Source organism: Microtus pennsylvanicus, chromosome 18 (genome assembly GCF_037038515.1).
Source record: "Microtus pennsylvanicus isolate mMicPen1 chromosome 18, mMicPen1.hap1, whole genome shotgun sequence".
Lineage (NCBI taxonomy): Eukaryota > Metazoa > Chordata > Mammalia > Rodentia > Cricetidae > Microtus > Microtus pennsylvanicus.
In genome coordinates, this window is record NC_134596.1 from 37364389 (window position 1) to 37379965 (window position 15577).

The 15577-nt window shown below is 35.6% G+C and overlaps 1 long non-coding RNA gene across 1 annotated transcript; it reads right to left on the bottom strand.

Moving 5' to 3' along the window:
* Window positions 1–1918: 1918 nt before the first annotated feature.
* LOC142837632 (uncharacterized) lies at window positions 1919–9873 on the bottom strand. Its single transcript, XR_012908306.1, has 5 exons — window positions 9722–9873; window positions 8269–8352; window positions 6955–7020; window positions 6322–6394; window positions 1919–2128 (listed from the first exon to the last, which is right to left on the bottom strand). It is a non-coding gene; the product is annotated as an uncharacterized LOC142837632 (long non-coding RNA).
* Window positions 9874–15577: the final 5704 nt, after the last annotated feature.

Consider the following 15577-nt stretch of genomic DNA (forward strand, 5'->3'; position numbering starts at 1 on the left):
ACCAGAAGCAGTCAATCAGTATTAAAGGGAAATGTTGACAGGTGATTGGCATTTTCATAACTACTAGAATTAAGAAAAGACTCAGGACCTACAACTTCAGAAGACTGCTGTCCCTGCCAATGCAGCTGGCATCTGAAAAAGGCAATGGTTTCTTCTGGAGCCATGGCCTGGGAATGCAAACTTAGTTTGCCCCCAGTGAATGAGGTAGCAACTTCATAATGTTTTTTTAATAGTTATGGTGTAAAGAAAGTCAGAAACCAATAATACACTTTTCAAATGCATTGTAGACCTCAGGAATGCTCAGTGGAGCAAATTGGGAACATACCTTTCAGAGGCCTTGTATGTTATTTGAGGATAGTCTTAGATTTGATGGAATCTAGGAATCAGTGTGTATTACAAGCAATTTATCTAATAGTCATATGGGTATTAAGTCACATACAGGAGCAAGCAGTTAAGGGCTGTTGGGGAGCTAAAGATAGCTACAGATAATTTGGCTCTGGACCTAGACTATTCAACCCCTTTACATCATTAAAGTGCTAATGAATCAATCAATCAATCAATCAATCAACCAATATAGCGAGTCCTTTGCACAATATTCTTCATTTTTTTTAAAAAAGCCAGGTCTTCATTTTGGTCCTTCTTTGAAGAACCCTACTAAATTTAAAACAAAAAATATCAAAAAGTTCCTTTTATTTCTGGGAGAGAAAAATGCAAAGTCGTTCTACATGGACAGGATATAAGCCAGCGCTATGTCCTGCTCCCAGAGAAAATGATTTCTCTGAAGTTGTGAGAGGCGGTATGTCTTACGCCAAGCCTTTCCAGCTATGCGTTCCTTTGCCAAAGAATGGAAACATTGAATTAATGTGGACGAGATATTCTGATCAGTTGAGACAGCACACCTCAGCCTCCAGAACTGTGGGAAAGTAATCTGTGTTTCGTAGTGCAGGTATTGATAGTAATAAGACCCAAATCAGTACTGTTTGCAAAAAATTCACTTCACATATGATGATTTAGGAATGTAAGAAGTAAAGGGGTGTTTTCATTATTAAATTTCATACAGAGCAGATTTAAACAAGGGATATCACCAGGAATGAAAGCTTTGATGAAGGAAAGCTAATTAAAAGGGTACAATTCTTCAAAATACTAATTATGTTTTTTCATAAAGCCATTAATTAGATTTCAACACACAAAGCAAACACTGACGGAACTTAAAGGACAATAGACAAAGTCACTATGGCAATATGAAAATTAAGATGCCCTGTTAGTTGCCAATAAATGAAGCAGGCAGAAAATCAATTAGAATATAGTTTATCTAAACAGCCCAATCAATCATGTTGATTTAATTGACATATGAATATCACATCCAAAAATTCAGAACACACATTTTCCTCAAACTTTCAGCAACATAAATGGCATTTTATATAAGAAAAATGCACTAAATTTAAAGATAAAAATCATACAAATATGATCTCAGACAAAAATGAAAGTCAAATCTATAATATAAATTTCAAAAATTTCCTTATATCAATGGGAAATCTATAATACTAAAATTTAACTCAGAGAATAAATTTTAAAACCTTTCTTTAAACACTCTTTATAAATGAAAGTGAAATTTACCTTATCAAAACTCATAGAATGTAGCAAAAAAAATTCAAAGAAAATTTGTAGATGTAAATAAATTAGAATTAATTAATAATTAGTAAATAGATTTGAAAAGAAAAAGGGTTGTCATAACTTTGATTACCTTAAAAACTCAGAGACACGATATATTTTTATTCCTATAGCAAACAACCAAAACAATAAAAATCCTTACTTAAATCAATGCAGGTTAAAATACTGGAGAAAATCAGAAACACCATAGCAATTCATTTGCTATTTGATGTACAAAATCATTAAATCCTTGATAAGCCGAGGGATAAGTGTGGAGTAGACACAGATGAGCCATGTAAACGTGATAGTGAAGAATTCTTTATTGATTTCCTGCACATGAACAGGAGAGCGAAGGAATCAAGTTCTATAACAGAGTAAATGTCCTCAATCTCTGGAGGAGGCAGGCGACCCCTGGTGACTGCAATGGGGGAGTAGACAATGTGCGGACTCCATCACTATTAAAGTAGACGAGGGAGATCTAAAGCGTTCAAAAGAAAAAGGATAAGAAAACGGAACAGTTCCTCAGTAAACACGGATACATAGTTAAGGAAGATATAGGAAATTTACTGAACCTCAAGAAAGCAGAGTGTCCTTCCCAGTTCACTCACTAGCTAATACCCAACCATTTATTACATCACAAGCCCAATGATATCAACCTCCATCATTAATAAATTTGCAGAATTTAGTACTACAGGATTAAGTAAAACAATATGCAAATCTTGCAAGATATAATATCTTAATAAAATTTTACTTACCTTGAAATAATCATCAGATTCAAATGTAAAATTTCAAAATTACATTTATAATTCATTTGAGTACCTGATTATATAATTTTGACTCTTGTTTTGTGATTTTGTTAACTTGGATATTAATGATGCTAGCATTTCATACATAATTTATTTAAATAATGTTTATTCAGTCTGTCGGTTTACTTAATTTTACATTTTCATATTTAACTACAATCCATTTCATCTTTTATTATTTTAATAAAGTAAAAGGTCTCTCTTTTAATAACCACCACAGTTTTCTGTCTAGTTCTTCAAGAGGAAGAATCAATTGGCATGTCTGATCTCCTTGCATAAATGGTTGAATTCAGGTTACCTGGATCGCTATGGCTTTAAAGTGATTTTGTAGATTATCTGCTTTTTTTCTCATTGTTAGCTGTTAAGTGGAAGAATTGATAGTAGTCATTGATTACATATCATGTATATATATCTTCAACCACGTTCTGATTGCTGCTCTCAGTGGGATACTTTGGTCGGAATAGAATTAAGTCTCTGTCAAGTTGAAGCTTGGTATTCACTCTTACCTGATGGCTGTGTATTGAATTTTAGTGAGTCCTAGTGTATCCTGTGTTTCCTTCTTCCCTTCTCAACAGTAATGACTCTGTGATGACATCTAAATGGTGCATGCACATGTAAAACAGTTTATCATTTTTTTTAATTGGAAGGATAATAAAACAATATTGCAGCACACTGTCAATGTTATTTAACTCTCTACATTCTGACAAAGTGTCCACAACGTTTTTACTAAAATTAGAACATTAATGGCAGTGGACATTTTAAAATTATTTGGAAATATCTATACTTGGATACAGGGTTCATATTCTATTTTAAAATAATTTTTTTTTATTGTATGTTCAGTGGTGTTTTGCCTGTGTTTATGCCTGTATGATGGTATCAGAATCTCTGGAAATGCAGTTATAGACAGTTGTGATCTGCCATTTGGGGGCTGGGAATTGAACCCAGGTCCTCTGGAGGAGCACTTAGTGCTCTTAATCACAGAACCATCTCTCCAGCCCCAGGGTTCATATTCTAATGAATACTTTCAGAACAGCAACCTTGGAATGAAATTCCCCTATCATTTTATATTATTACACATTGAGTACAAATAGAAAAAGGGACTCCGCCCCTCAGACAAAGCTAATAAATTTTTTTCTCCCAGCAAAACAAGAATTATGAAGTGTAAAGACTAAAGATGTATTGAACTGAGATTTTAGACTGGGGGTGTAATTTCAAAACAAGAGAAGACTTTTCTCTTACAAAGCATATTTTTACAGATGGGAATGCAAGAGCTCAGAGAGTTCAAGTGATGTGTTCAAGGTTTCATGGAGAAACTGATGCAAGGTAGTGATCTCTGATATCAGACACCTTACATTTCTATGGTCAGGTGTTCTTTGTCTCATTATTTTAAAGAAATCACAGATTTTGTTTGACTTCAATTCACTGAAAAAGTCCAAATGCAGAGTAACTGTGTTGCTCAGTTTCACTAATTATTAAGGTATTACATTACCCTGATATATTAATTTAAAGTAAACAGCTTCCAGTTTATTGTGGCTTGTTTATATTTTTACATCATTCTTTATTTTTTCTTTGGCTTTGGATCCCACCTCAGATGCCATATCTAATTATTGTGTTTTTCTTAGGACAATGTTGGCTTTGACAAGTTCATAAATTTGTCTTTCTTTAGATGATTTTATACTAGTGAAGATGCTGGTGGATTCTTGTACAATGTCCCTCATTTGAGATTTGCTGAGGGTCTTTAAGCTATTAAAATGAAACTATTCATTTGTTTTTGAGATTTTAGTTATACCATCTATCATCCTTTTCTTCCCTCCAGACTCTCCTATATGCCCTTCCTGCTCTCCTTCAAATTCATGCCCCCTTTTCACTAATTGTTATCATTTGCATATATGCATATGTGTATATATGCAGTTCAAGTAGTAAATGTCTGTCAAAGAATTTCAAAGATGAAAAAAATTGTTTAATAACTGATATAGAAGGTACAGGCCATGAAAGTAAGTAGAAAGGTAAGCTACCCACTTGCCTGTAAAATTCTCACACTGTATCTGTTCAGGTCCTAAAGATCCAGTAGTCTGATGTCCCTTCCTAGGCCACAAGCCACCCTCACAAGTGTGTCCCTGCCCCTGCCTCCAGAGGACTTCCACCATTCACATTCTGATCAAGCCAGTCTGAAGAACAGCCTCCAACTCAGGTGGAAACCCTCTGCTGTAGCAGAGGTTTCTCTGACTGCTAGAACTCCAGGCCAAAAAGAGCAGAAGACCAAAGTGGAAATAGAAACCAAAACATAACACCCATTTAACAGAGCCCAACTCAGAAATTTGCACCTGGAGCTATAATCACTCGAAACCAAGATGACCAGACACCAGTGTAAGATTATAATTAAAAAGTAACACCAAAAGAAGGGAAACCCATGCACACAATGCACACACACACACATGCACACACACACACAATGCACACACTCATGCACACACACAATGCACACACACACACACACATGCATACACACACATGCATACACACATGCATACACACATGCACACACACATGCATACACACACATGCACACACACATGCACACAATGCACACACACATGCACACAATGCACACACGGACACCCACATGCATATACACACACCACCACCACCAACAATCATTAATATCTTTCAATGTCAATGGACTCATTTCTTCAATCAAAAGACACAGACTAATAGAATAAAATGAAAACAAGACCTATCCTTCTGCTGTTTTTAAGAAACACACATCAACATCAAAGATAGACATTATTATCTCCGAGTAAAGGGTTGGAGAAAGATTTTTTCAGAGAAATATACCTAAGAAACTGATGGGTAGCTATTCTAATATCTAACAAAATAGACTCTAAGTCAAAGCCAAAATTAATCAAAAGAGATGGGAAGACACTTCATACTTACCAAAGGAAAAATCTACCAAGATGAGTCTCAATATTTCTAAAGTTTAAATCACATATCAAAACTCACAAATTAATAGTGGGAGACTTCAATGCCACTCTCTGACCAATTAACAGGTCATTAAAACAAAAGCTAAACAGAAAAATCCTGGAGCTGACAGACATAATCAACCATATTTACCTAACAAATATCTACAGAACATTTCACCCAAGCACAAAAGAAAGTAAATTCTTCTCAGTACCTCCTGAAAGTTTCTCCAAAATTGACCAGATACTCAAAAGATAAATGAAAAGTGAAATAACCCCTTGCGTGCCATCAACCCAGATTAAAGTGGATTTCAACAACAGAAACAGCAGAAAGCCTACAAAGTCAAGGAAACCGAACAATTCTCTGCTGAGTGACTACTGGGTCAAAGCAGAAGTAAAGAAAGCAATTAGAGAGTTTTTAGAATTCACTGGAAATGAGTGCCCCACATACTCAAACTTATGAAACACGATGAAAGCTGTGCTCAGATGAAAAAAAGTTCATAGCATCAAGAGCCGACATCAAGAAATTGGAGCAATCTTACACTAGCAACTTAGCAGGTCACCTGAAAACTCTAGAACAACAAAAAACAAAACAAATCAAATAAGCCAGCATACCCAAGAGCAGTTAGATGTCAGGAAATAATCAAACTGAAGGATAAAATCAATAAAATAGAAACAAAGAGAACAATACAAGGAATAAATGAAACAAAGACTTAGTTCTTTCAGAAAACCCTCACACAAACTAAAGGACAGCGAAAGTATATTCAAATTAACAAAATAAGAAAAGAGGGACAGAATAACAGATATCTAGGAGGTCCAAAGAATCATGAAGTCATCCTTTACAAACAAACGCTCCACAAAAATGGAAAATCTAAAAGAAATAAACAGTTTTCTCTGTAGATAATACTTACTAAATTTAAACCAAGATCACATTTGTTGGGATTAATGAGTCCTGGCCGTCCGCTGCTTTTTCCCTCCTAGAACCTAGAGGGAAATATAAGTTACTAAAAGCTGTGTTTAGCTTAGAGGATCAGAGAAAATGGGATTATCACCTGTTGGACATTGACTGCAGTGTATTTAAGTCTACATGGTGTTAATAAAGAGGGGCTTTGGTATCAGTGTTCAAAGGTCTGTGTGTCGGTCTGTCTCTGCGTGTGTATTCTCAAGCTCCAGCCCCTTCCCTGAAGCTCGCGAACTGGGGTCTAGCTCACAGAGCGCAGATTGTGGCCTCAGTATGCGACAATTGGAGGTCCCTCGAGATATCGGGAAAGGCAACGCTGAGAGGTCGCCCTTGGAAGCCCTGTCGAGTGAGGTAAGCAGACAGCGTCGTTCCTGGCCAACGGAGACATACAGAGCAGTAAAGATGGGAGGTATCTTTCCTTGGTTCAGAAAAGAGTCGGACTATAGGGAGGAGTTTGATGATTTAGAGCTAGTGGAGGATAGTGAGGGGGATTCATCAGGAGAAGAGGAGGAGATTATACGTGAGGAATTAAAAAAATCTCTTTAGAAAGCTGAGAAAACGTAGAGTAAAAAAAAAAACTCACATCCAACTCCCTCGGCCCCACTGGCTCATGGTGATGAAGGTTGGTGGTCTCAGTTAGGTAGGGGCTCTGGCATTGAACAAAACAAGGGAGTTTATTTCCGTCCTGTACACATGGTTGCACCGGTGATGGAGGTGCCAGACACAAACAACCCCGGGCAAATAATTCACATTTTGCAATAAAATTTAAAGAAATGAAGCTATTAAAGGAAGCTGTAGCTGTATATGGGGCTCAAGCACCTTTCACGTTGGCCATGGTAGAATCTTTCTCTGCTATGAATTTAACACCAAGTGATTGGCAGCAATTATGTTGTGCTGTGTTATCTGGGGGAGATTATCTCCTATGGTGAGGGGAATATCGGGAAAATTGTAAGCAAACGGCCCAGTTAAATGCTCTAGCGGGTCAAGCTCAACGTAATTTAGATATGTTAAGTGGGGCTCAGGCTTATGCTGATTTGCAGCAACAAATTCTTTGTGATCCAGGAGTATTCGCCCAAATAGCTGCAACTGCCACTAAAGCGTGGAAGGCCCTGCCTAACAAAGCAGCTGGGGATCAGTTAACAAAAGTTCTACAAGGACCATCTGAACCATTCCAAGATTATGTAGATAGACTGTTACAAGTAGCAGGTAGATGGTTTGGAGATGAGACAGCAGCCATGCCTATAATAAAGCAACTTGTATTTGAAAATTCCAAAAGATATTGTAAAGAAGCATTATGCCCTCACAAAACAAAGAGTTTAAATGAATATATCAGGATATGCAGAGATATAGATGGGAATTTCATTCAAGGCCAGGTTATAGCAGCAGCTATTCAACCAAGGAGAAACATAAGAGCACTGGGAGAGAGGGCCGGAGGCCGTAATTGTTTTAATTGCGGAACTCCTGGTCATTTTCGAAAGGAATGCCCACAGCTGATAATGAAGGGAAGGAGGAAACCAGGCAACATTAAACAATTTGAATAGACCTACTACCCCTAAAGAAATAGGAAAGTCCCCCTTCCAAAAACCCCCAAAAACCAAAGAACCACCAACAACAATAAGAACAGGGCCAAATGGTTTCAGCACAAAATTTCCCCAGCTTTCCAAGAAGTGCTAATGCCAATATGCCTCAAATTATTCTACAAAATAGAAACAGAAACAATATTGCCAATTTCTTTTAATGAGGTTGTAGTCACCCAAATACCCAAACCATACAAAAATACAGCAAAAAAGTGAATCGCACATCAGTTTCTCTCATGAACTTTGATGTGAAAATACTCAATAAAATACTTGCAAAACAAAACAAAAAAATCCAAGAACAAATCAAAAAGATCACTTACCTTGATCAAGTGAGCTTCATCTAAGAGACACAGGGATGGCTCAGCATAAGTAAATCTGTCAGTGTAATTCATTATATAAACAAACTGAAGGAAAAAAAACCAATCATCCCATTGAATGTTGAAAAAGTCTTTGACAAAAATCTAACACCTTTTCATGATAACAGTTTTGAAGAGATCAGGGGTACAAGGGACATTCTTAAATATAATAAAGGCAACTAACAGAAAGCCTATTGCCAACATCAAATTAAATGGAGAGAATCTCAAAGCAATTCCACTAAAATCAGGAACAAGTTAAAGCTGTCCACTCTTTCCATATCTTTTCAATATAAAACTTGAAGTCCTAGCTAGAATAATAAGACATCTGAAGTAAATCCAGAAGATAGAAATGGGAAATGAGGAAATCAAGGTATCAGTATTTGCAGATGATGGGAGTATTTGTAACTAATCTAAAAATTCTACCAAGAAACTCCTACATGTGATAAACAGCCACCTAAAGGTGGTTAGATATAGGATTAACTAAAAAAAATTCCTATATACAAATGACAAATTACTGAGAAAGAAATCAGAGAAACAATACCCTTCACAATAGCTGCTAATCATATGTTATCCTGGAGTAACTCGAACCAAACAAGTGAAAGTCTTAAATGATAACTTTAAGTCTTTGAAGAAAGAAATTGGGGAACACATTGGAAGATGAAAAGAACACCAATACTCACAGATCTGTAGGAATAACATAGTAAAAATTAGCCATCCTAACAAAAGCAATCTACATGTTCAATGCAATCTGCATCAAGGAAAAAATATTTCAAAACAATTTTTTACAGACTTTGAAAGAACAATACTCAACTTCATATGGAAAAACAAAAAACCCAGGATAGTTAAAACATTCCAGTACAATGAAAGGACATCTGGAAGTATCACCATCCTTGATTTCAGCTGTGCCACAGAGCTTTGGTTTAAAAAAAAACTTCCACGTTGTATTGGCATAAAAATATACAGGATAATCCATGGAATGGAATTAAATACCCATACATAAACATAAGTCCACAAACGTATAGATACTTGAGTTTTTAATCAGAAATATACAATGGAAAGAATGGAAAGAATAAAGAAGCCAGGAGCATACACAGTATGTGTGTGTGTATACATATATATATATATATATATATATATATATATGGATGTATATATACATAAATAAATAACTACATAGAATAACTTAATTTTCAGAGTGATAAAATAAAATGTGGCCCTTTACTAAGCATTCATGTAATCATATGATAGACTAAATATAAAAATAAACAAACAAAATAATGAAGTCACCTGAAGAAAGCTTAAGAAGCTCTATCATTAAATTGGAATAGGGAGAAATTTACCAGGACAAAATAAACAATACAGAACAAAAGAAAATTTAATACTGAAGAAACATCCAAAATAGCTTATTATTTCTTACCCTACATTTCTCCTTGTCCAAATTTGTTTACTTTTCTTTCCCTGGAGGTCCCTGGGTTCTATTTGCCCTTTGCGAAAGAAAACACTGGGAAGAGCTGAGTGGACGTGGAGACACGCTCTGTCAGACGCTGTGGGTCAATTTCCTTCATTTGACCATGCTGTCCTCGCTGCTGGGCACTTCCTATAAAGACAATGCCCTTAGCTTTTGGATGGAAACCCTCGCGAGTACTCGAGATCTGTGTTTTCCCCACTGCAACAGTCTCTCATCTGAATAACATTTCCCTCCTTCTAAAACTGCTTGTTTTTATTTGATGCTACTCTCTTAAAAGTACCTATATGAAAATGAAAAATAATTCATAACCCGGGAAAATATTTCCAGAGCACGCACGTGATAGGTAAAATCAGGAAAATTGATAGCTGTGTCATAACCCAGTAAAAAAGAAAAATAGTGTAATAGACATGAAGAAAACCTCAGCCAGATAGCTTACAAAAAAAGAGAGAGAAAGAGAAAAAAAAGATACATGACAAATGAGTATATAAAAGTAGTGTAAATGTTCCATAGTCAGATTAGGTTTATGTCCTCTGAACATATCACAACAGGCATTAAACTTTCTGACAAAGTGAATTGGGGCAGGGAGATTTTATTGGGGCTCACAGTTTGTGGGTAAGGTACGTTACTATGAGAAGTAATCGTGGCAGGGGCACAGGGGTCATGTTGCATCTGAAGCCAGTAAGCAAAGGGAGATAAATGGTGCTGCTCACTGGGGCCCCATCTGACGGACAGACGGGGCCGTTCATATTCGCCATCTTCAGGTAATTTTTTCTAGAGGTATGTTTCCATGGTGATTCTAAATTCAGCCATGTAGAGAATTCAGATTAGCAATCACAAGGACTTAGTGCAGTTATTATTCTATATTTCTGTAGCTAGAGACCCTGATACTATGTCACTGGTGTAAAAATTGACTTTTAGGGGAATTGTGCTGCTTTCATTAGGACACATGGAAGATACATGAGTATATTTTATTATTTTCATTTTCTGCCCCTTTAATTTCTCTCTCTCTCTCTCTCTCTCTCTCTCTCTCTCTCTCTCTCTCTCTCTCTCTCTCTGTGTGTGTGTGTGTGTGTGTGTGTGTGTGTGCATAGAAATTGAACCTATGGCCTTGTGCATGACAGGCAAGCACTCCACCACTGAGCTACAGCACCATCCTTCTATTAATTTATTACACTGCTGGACATAGTTCTTCATGGTTTAGGACAAGGCACACCTCCCCTTTGCTGGATACAGAATGAGAGCTTTCCTCGGCTTCTAGAAGGTGCTCACAAGGGCTTTTCCCTCCCCCTATCTTCAGTTTAGAAACTCTGTACCATTTGTCTCTCTGGCTTTTCACATTCCCTTCCTCTCTAGGCATTGTCTTGTCTTTTATTCCTCGAAAGAAGTTGGAGAGTTTGAAGGACATCGTGATGCATTTTATATTTCATTGTTGATTTTAAAAAAATAAACAAATTTAGGTAAGATATGTTAAAGTAAAACAGACCAAACTCTGGTTATCAGTCATGCTAACTGGAATGTCTGGACAGTGTTATGAATACAGACTTGGTGAAAAACCATAATGAATGCATACTTAAGCATCATAAAACATCAATTAAAATAACAAGTTACAGCTCTGTAAGAATATTAAGAAACAAATGTAGTAAGCATAACTGCAAATGAACATTATAAAAACCACATTGAATATAAGTTTAAGCATCATAAAATACCAATTAAAATAATAAGTGATATTTTTGTAAGAATATTAAGAAACAAACATATTAAGAATAAATACAAATAACTATTATTACTGCTGATATTTTTCATGTGATTATTAATATGAAAAATAGTATAAAATAAAAGAATATATACATATATATTAATTTTAGTGACAATGAAGTTTGAGCTGTTAACAAAAATACGAAACATTTTATTTGGTTTCTATAAAATGTGTCAAATGTTATTTTGAAAACTACAAATTCAGTAGTGTATTAAAAAGGGTGATGACCTTTTACATTACTTTGTAAAACACAAAGCAAACACGTTTATCCTGTACTGTAAACAACAGGAAACAAAGTATCAAGAAAGAAATATAAAAACAGCACTGAGAATGTAAAACAAGGTGACAGAGTTAAGACACAGACCATAACACTAGCATGAGTAAAGGAAATTGCTTTGAACTCTTAGTGATTCAGAAGGAAGTGTTCCTAATGAATTATAAAAACTCTACCAAATTTTAAAACATCTAAAATCACAGAGCCACATTTCATGTAAATTCATAAGTGAAGATTTATTATGCATAGGCACACAGAAAGCAAGTGAGCATGAGACTGTTCATGGAAAACAGTGAGCATGTTAAGGCAAAAATAGAGAGGCTCCTGCTTTTACTTGGACTGTGACAGTGTCAATCAAAAATTATTAAAACCCCATGCTTTCTTTAATGTGATATTAAATCACAGAATATTAGGTAAGACATAGAATATTACATAAGTTATAGATCACACAAATAAACATACACATATTTAGAAAGGTAGGAACATTAAAATTTAAATTCATATTTATAAATCAAAGCTTTTTGTAGAAGTTATTACTTATTAATATTCATGAGATATTTGGGGAAAATATGCTCTTACTTGGTGAAAAAGACCCAGTATTTCTGAAATGGAAGAATTATATGTTCACTTTCTTTAAAAGAAAAAATGGAGAGATATTTATTATGCTTATTTTGAAATATCTTAACAAATAAATTTAAACCTAAAATATAAATATAAAATTTAGTCACTGAATTCAACTCAACAAAATTGAGATCATATCAGTGCCTTTGCTTTACTCTCACCCTAATTTCCAGGCTTTTCTTTCTGTGATCAAAAGTCTTTTGGTAAACACAGAGAAGAGTATATTTATATGAGGTGTTCATGTGAGGCGTTGTGTGGTTGTTGATCAAAGTTAATCCAAGCAAGTGACATTACAGTAGCAACTCAGGACATGGAAATCAGCTCCAAACATCTGCGAACTGCTATTAGATCTGTATGTGTTTCCAAATGGTGTAGGAGAAGAAGTAAATGAAGAGTTGGTTCTGAGGAAAAAGAATACAGGACACTGGAGGGCAGAGGTGAGAAGAAAGGATGTAGATAAAATGGGCAACGTTGCTGCTTTTCCTACTGAGAACTGCCTGCATACACCTTGTGACCAGCAGTCTATCGGTGCCCAAAAGATCTTCAGTTGAATGACTCTTGCCACTTGTTCCCAGTTGACCATGTGCCAATGGAAGATCGCACACTCAGCAATATTTGGCAAAACCAATTGGTCTTTATTGGCTGGGAAATTAAGACACTACATGACCTGGATAGGGAAGGGGGTGGGTCTGGGAAGAGTTGAGGGAGAAAAGTGAATATTACCAAAACAGGTTTTATGAAACTATCAGAGAACTAATGAATATGTTTTTAACAATAAAATGTAAAAAGATTCCTATTGTGTACAGGGAACATAATATGATAATCAGAATAAAGGCCAAATAGTGTGGAAATGCTGAAGAAGATAACACAAAAATATTCAGCAGATGAAAGTATTTATTCAGAAGTAGGACTTCGCTTCTCATCCACATATATGCAAATATGCCCCACCTAGACCCACAGCCTTCTGAAATAGAAATTAAAGACATGATTTGTATTAGAAAGTGGTGAGCTGAAATTTACAAAGGATTTGGCTCAGGGTAACTCAACAAAAATGTTTTATATTTCTCATTGAAAATTTAAGTTTTGGGGCTGGAATTGTAGTAATAGGCAGCCCAGCCTGCTGTTCCTATCACAACATGGGATGGCTCAGCAGAAAAAGGTGCTTGCCACCATGACTGAAGGGTTGAGTTTACATGCACACAAACACACAGAGAGAAAATAAATAAGTGGAAAAAAACCCACATTTTTTTAAAAGGCTATTAAGTACATAATGACTGATGAAGTGGTTACTGCTATCAAAAATGTCTGGAGCCTGTTCCTCATCATGAGCATTATAGATACTAAAGTGGACTGGGTATGGTAACACACATCTGTACCCCTAAGTATTTAGGGAGGTGTGACAGGCCACCACGAGCACCTCAATGAAATGCTATCTCAAAATAAGGAAGGTTCGGGGATGTAGCTCAGTGGTAGAGTGCTTGTCTAGCATATGCAAGGTCCTGGTTTCAACGTCCTACATCAGAAACAATTGCAGAACAAAATCAAAGAGCACGATTTAATATAAAGATAAAAATTATGAGGTGATTTGACATGTCAGTCAAGGAATACAATTGGTGGACTCACGGTGAACTCTTAGAAGAATGACAATAACCATACTGATAAGAAAGAAATATTTCCACAAGTTAAAGAAATTCATCACTTGGTTGAATCAAACCATTCACATACTTCTAGAAAGAAGAGAGGAACAAAGGATACTTTCAGGCATCTCGGAAATTATCACTGAGTGACTGCAGTGGAAACATGTTTATCTGCGAACCAAGGACTAGGAAAAGTACTAGAGTATGCAAGCCTTGGGAAAAATGAGAAGATAATATAATAAAAGAGTGCCCATCACCATAAGATATTCAGAACTCTTACCTGTACCACGAAGCTCCATGTATTTTCCCAGTTCAAACTTGGGATCCTTTAGCGTTCTTTCTTAAGGAATATATAGTGATGGGGTAAGATATTTCTATGTCTTTTCTATGGATTTCCCAAAGCTGTCTTGAATCAGTCTGTGTACTACTTCTTCCAAGTCATTTGTCTGTATGTCATGGATATGATTTCCAACATTTTTCATGTCTTGTAGGCCTGTTGGTGGTGCCCTGTATCTCAGTGTTAGAATTTCAATAAAACCAACAGAAAACAGATAAAGCAAAGAGCCACTGGCTGTCTTGACATCAATAGGAGCCTCAATCTTATTCCAACATGTTTTGACCATGGAACACACTTTGTTCTCAGATACATTCATGCCATGGAAGTTAGTCAGACAGTTTTTGTACTGATATCCTGTGCATTTAAGTTACATTTAGAAAATCAGATCCTTGCCATTCTTTAGATCTGCAAATAGGCTTTGACAAGCCTTTCTATTCATTGTATTTTATTTTTGTTACTTTAATTCAAATCCATATGTGCATATAAAGTGCTTGGATACAATACAGCTCCCATTCCTTCTCCTACAAATTTCTTCTATATCACTTCTCATTCCCCCATCTTCAAGAGAATCCAGTATACCTTGAATACAAAGCAAATTCAATTCAACTGAACATATATTTTATACTAATTAAATAAGTTATAATTAGAGCAACTACTTAGAGTTTTGAGAAAATATGATAGAATTGCTTTTGATATGTGATCAATGCTCAGAAATATTAGTTGTTTATATACTGTTAAAATTTTTTAATTTTTTCATGAACATGCTTAGGAATTCTCCATGATAAAGCCATCGATTCACTGAGAAAACAAATATTTAAATTTTCATGAAAAATGATGGTATGATAACCTGCTTTCGTTTTATTATAATAAAATTTTTTAGATTTTGCATTTGAAATCATTCCCACAGCTCTGGTGGCAGGAAGTCCTAGATCAAGGATATGACTTCTCTGTCTGGTTAAGTGTTTATGGATAACATCTCCTTCTGTGACCTACTATGATAAGAAAAGAGACTCTCTTAGTCAGCTTTTAATTCTCCTGCTTCAGGACCTAAGAAGAAGCAATCTAATAAATAACATCTTTATATTTCTGATTTCAGTCAGGCTTTTTTTTAAAATTATGCTGTAGACTGGCACTAAAATGATTTTATTTATTTATTTATTTATTTATTTTATTGAGAAAA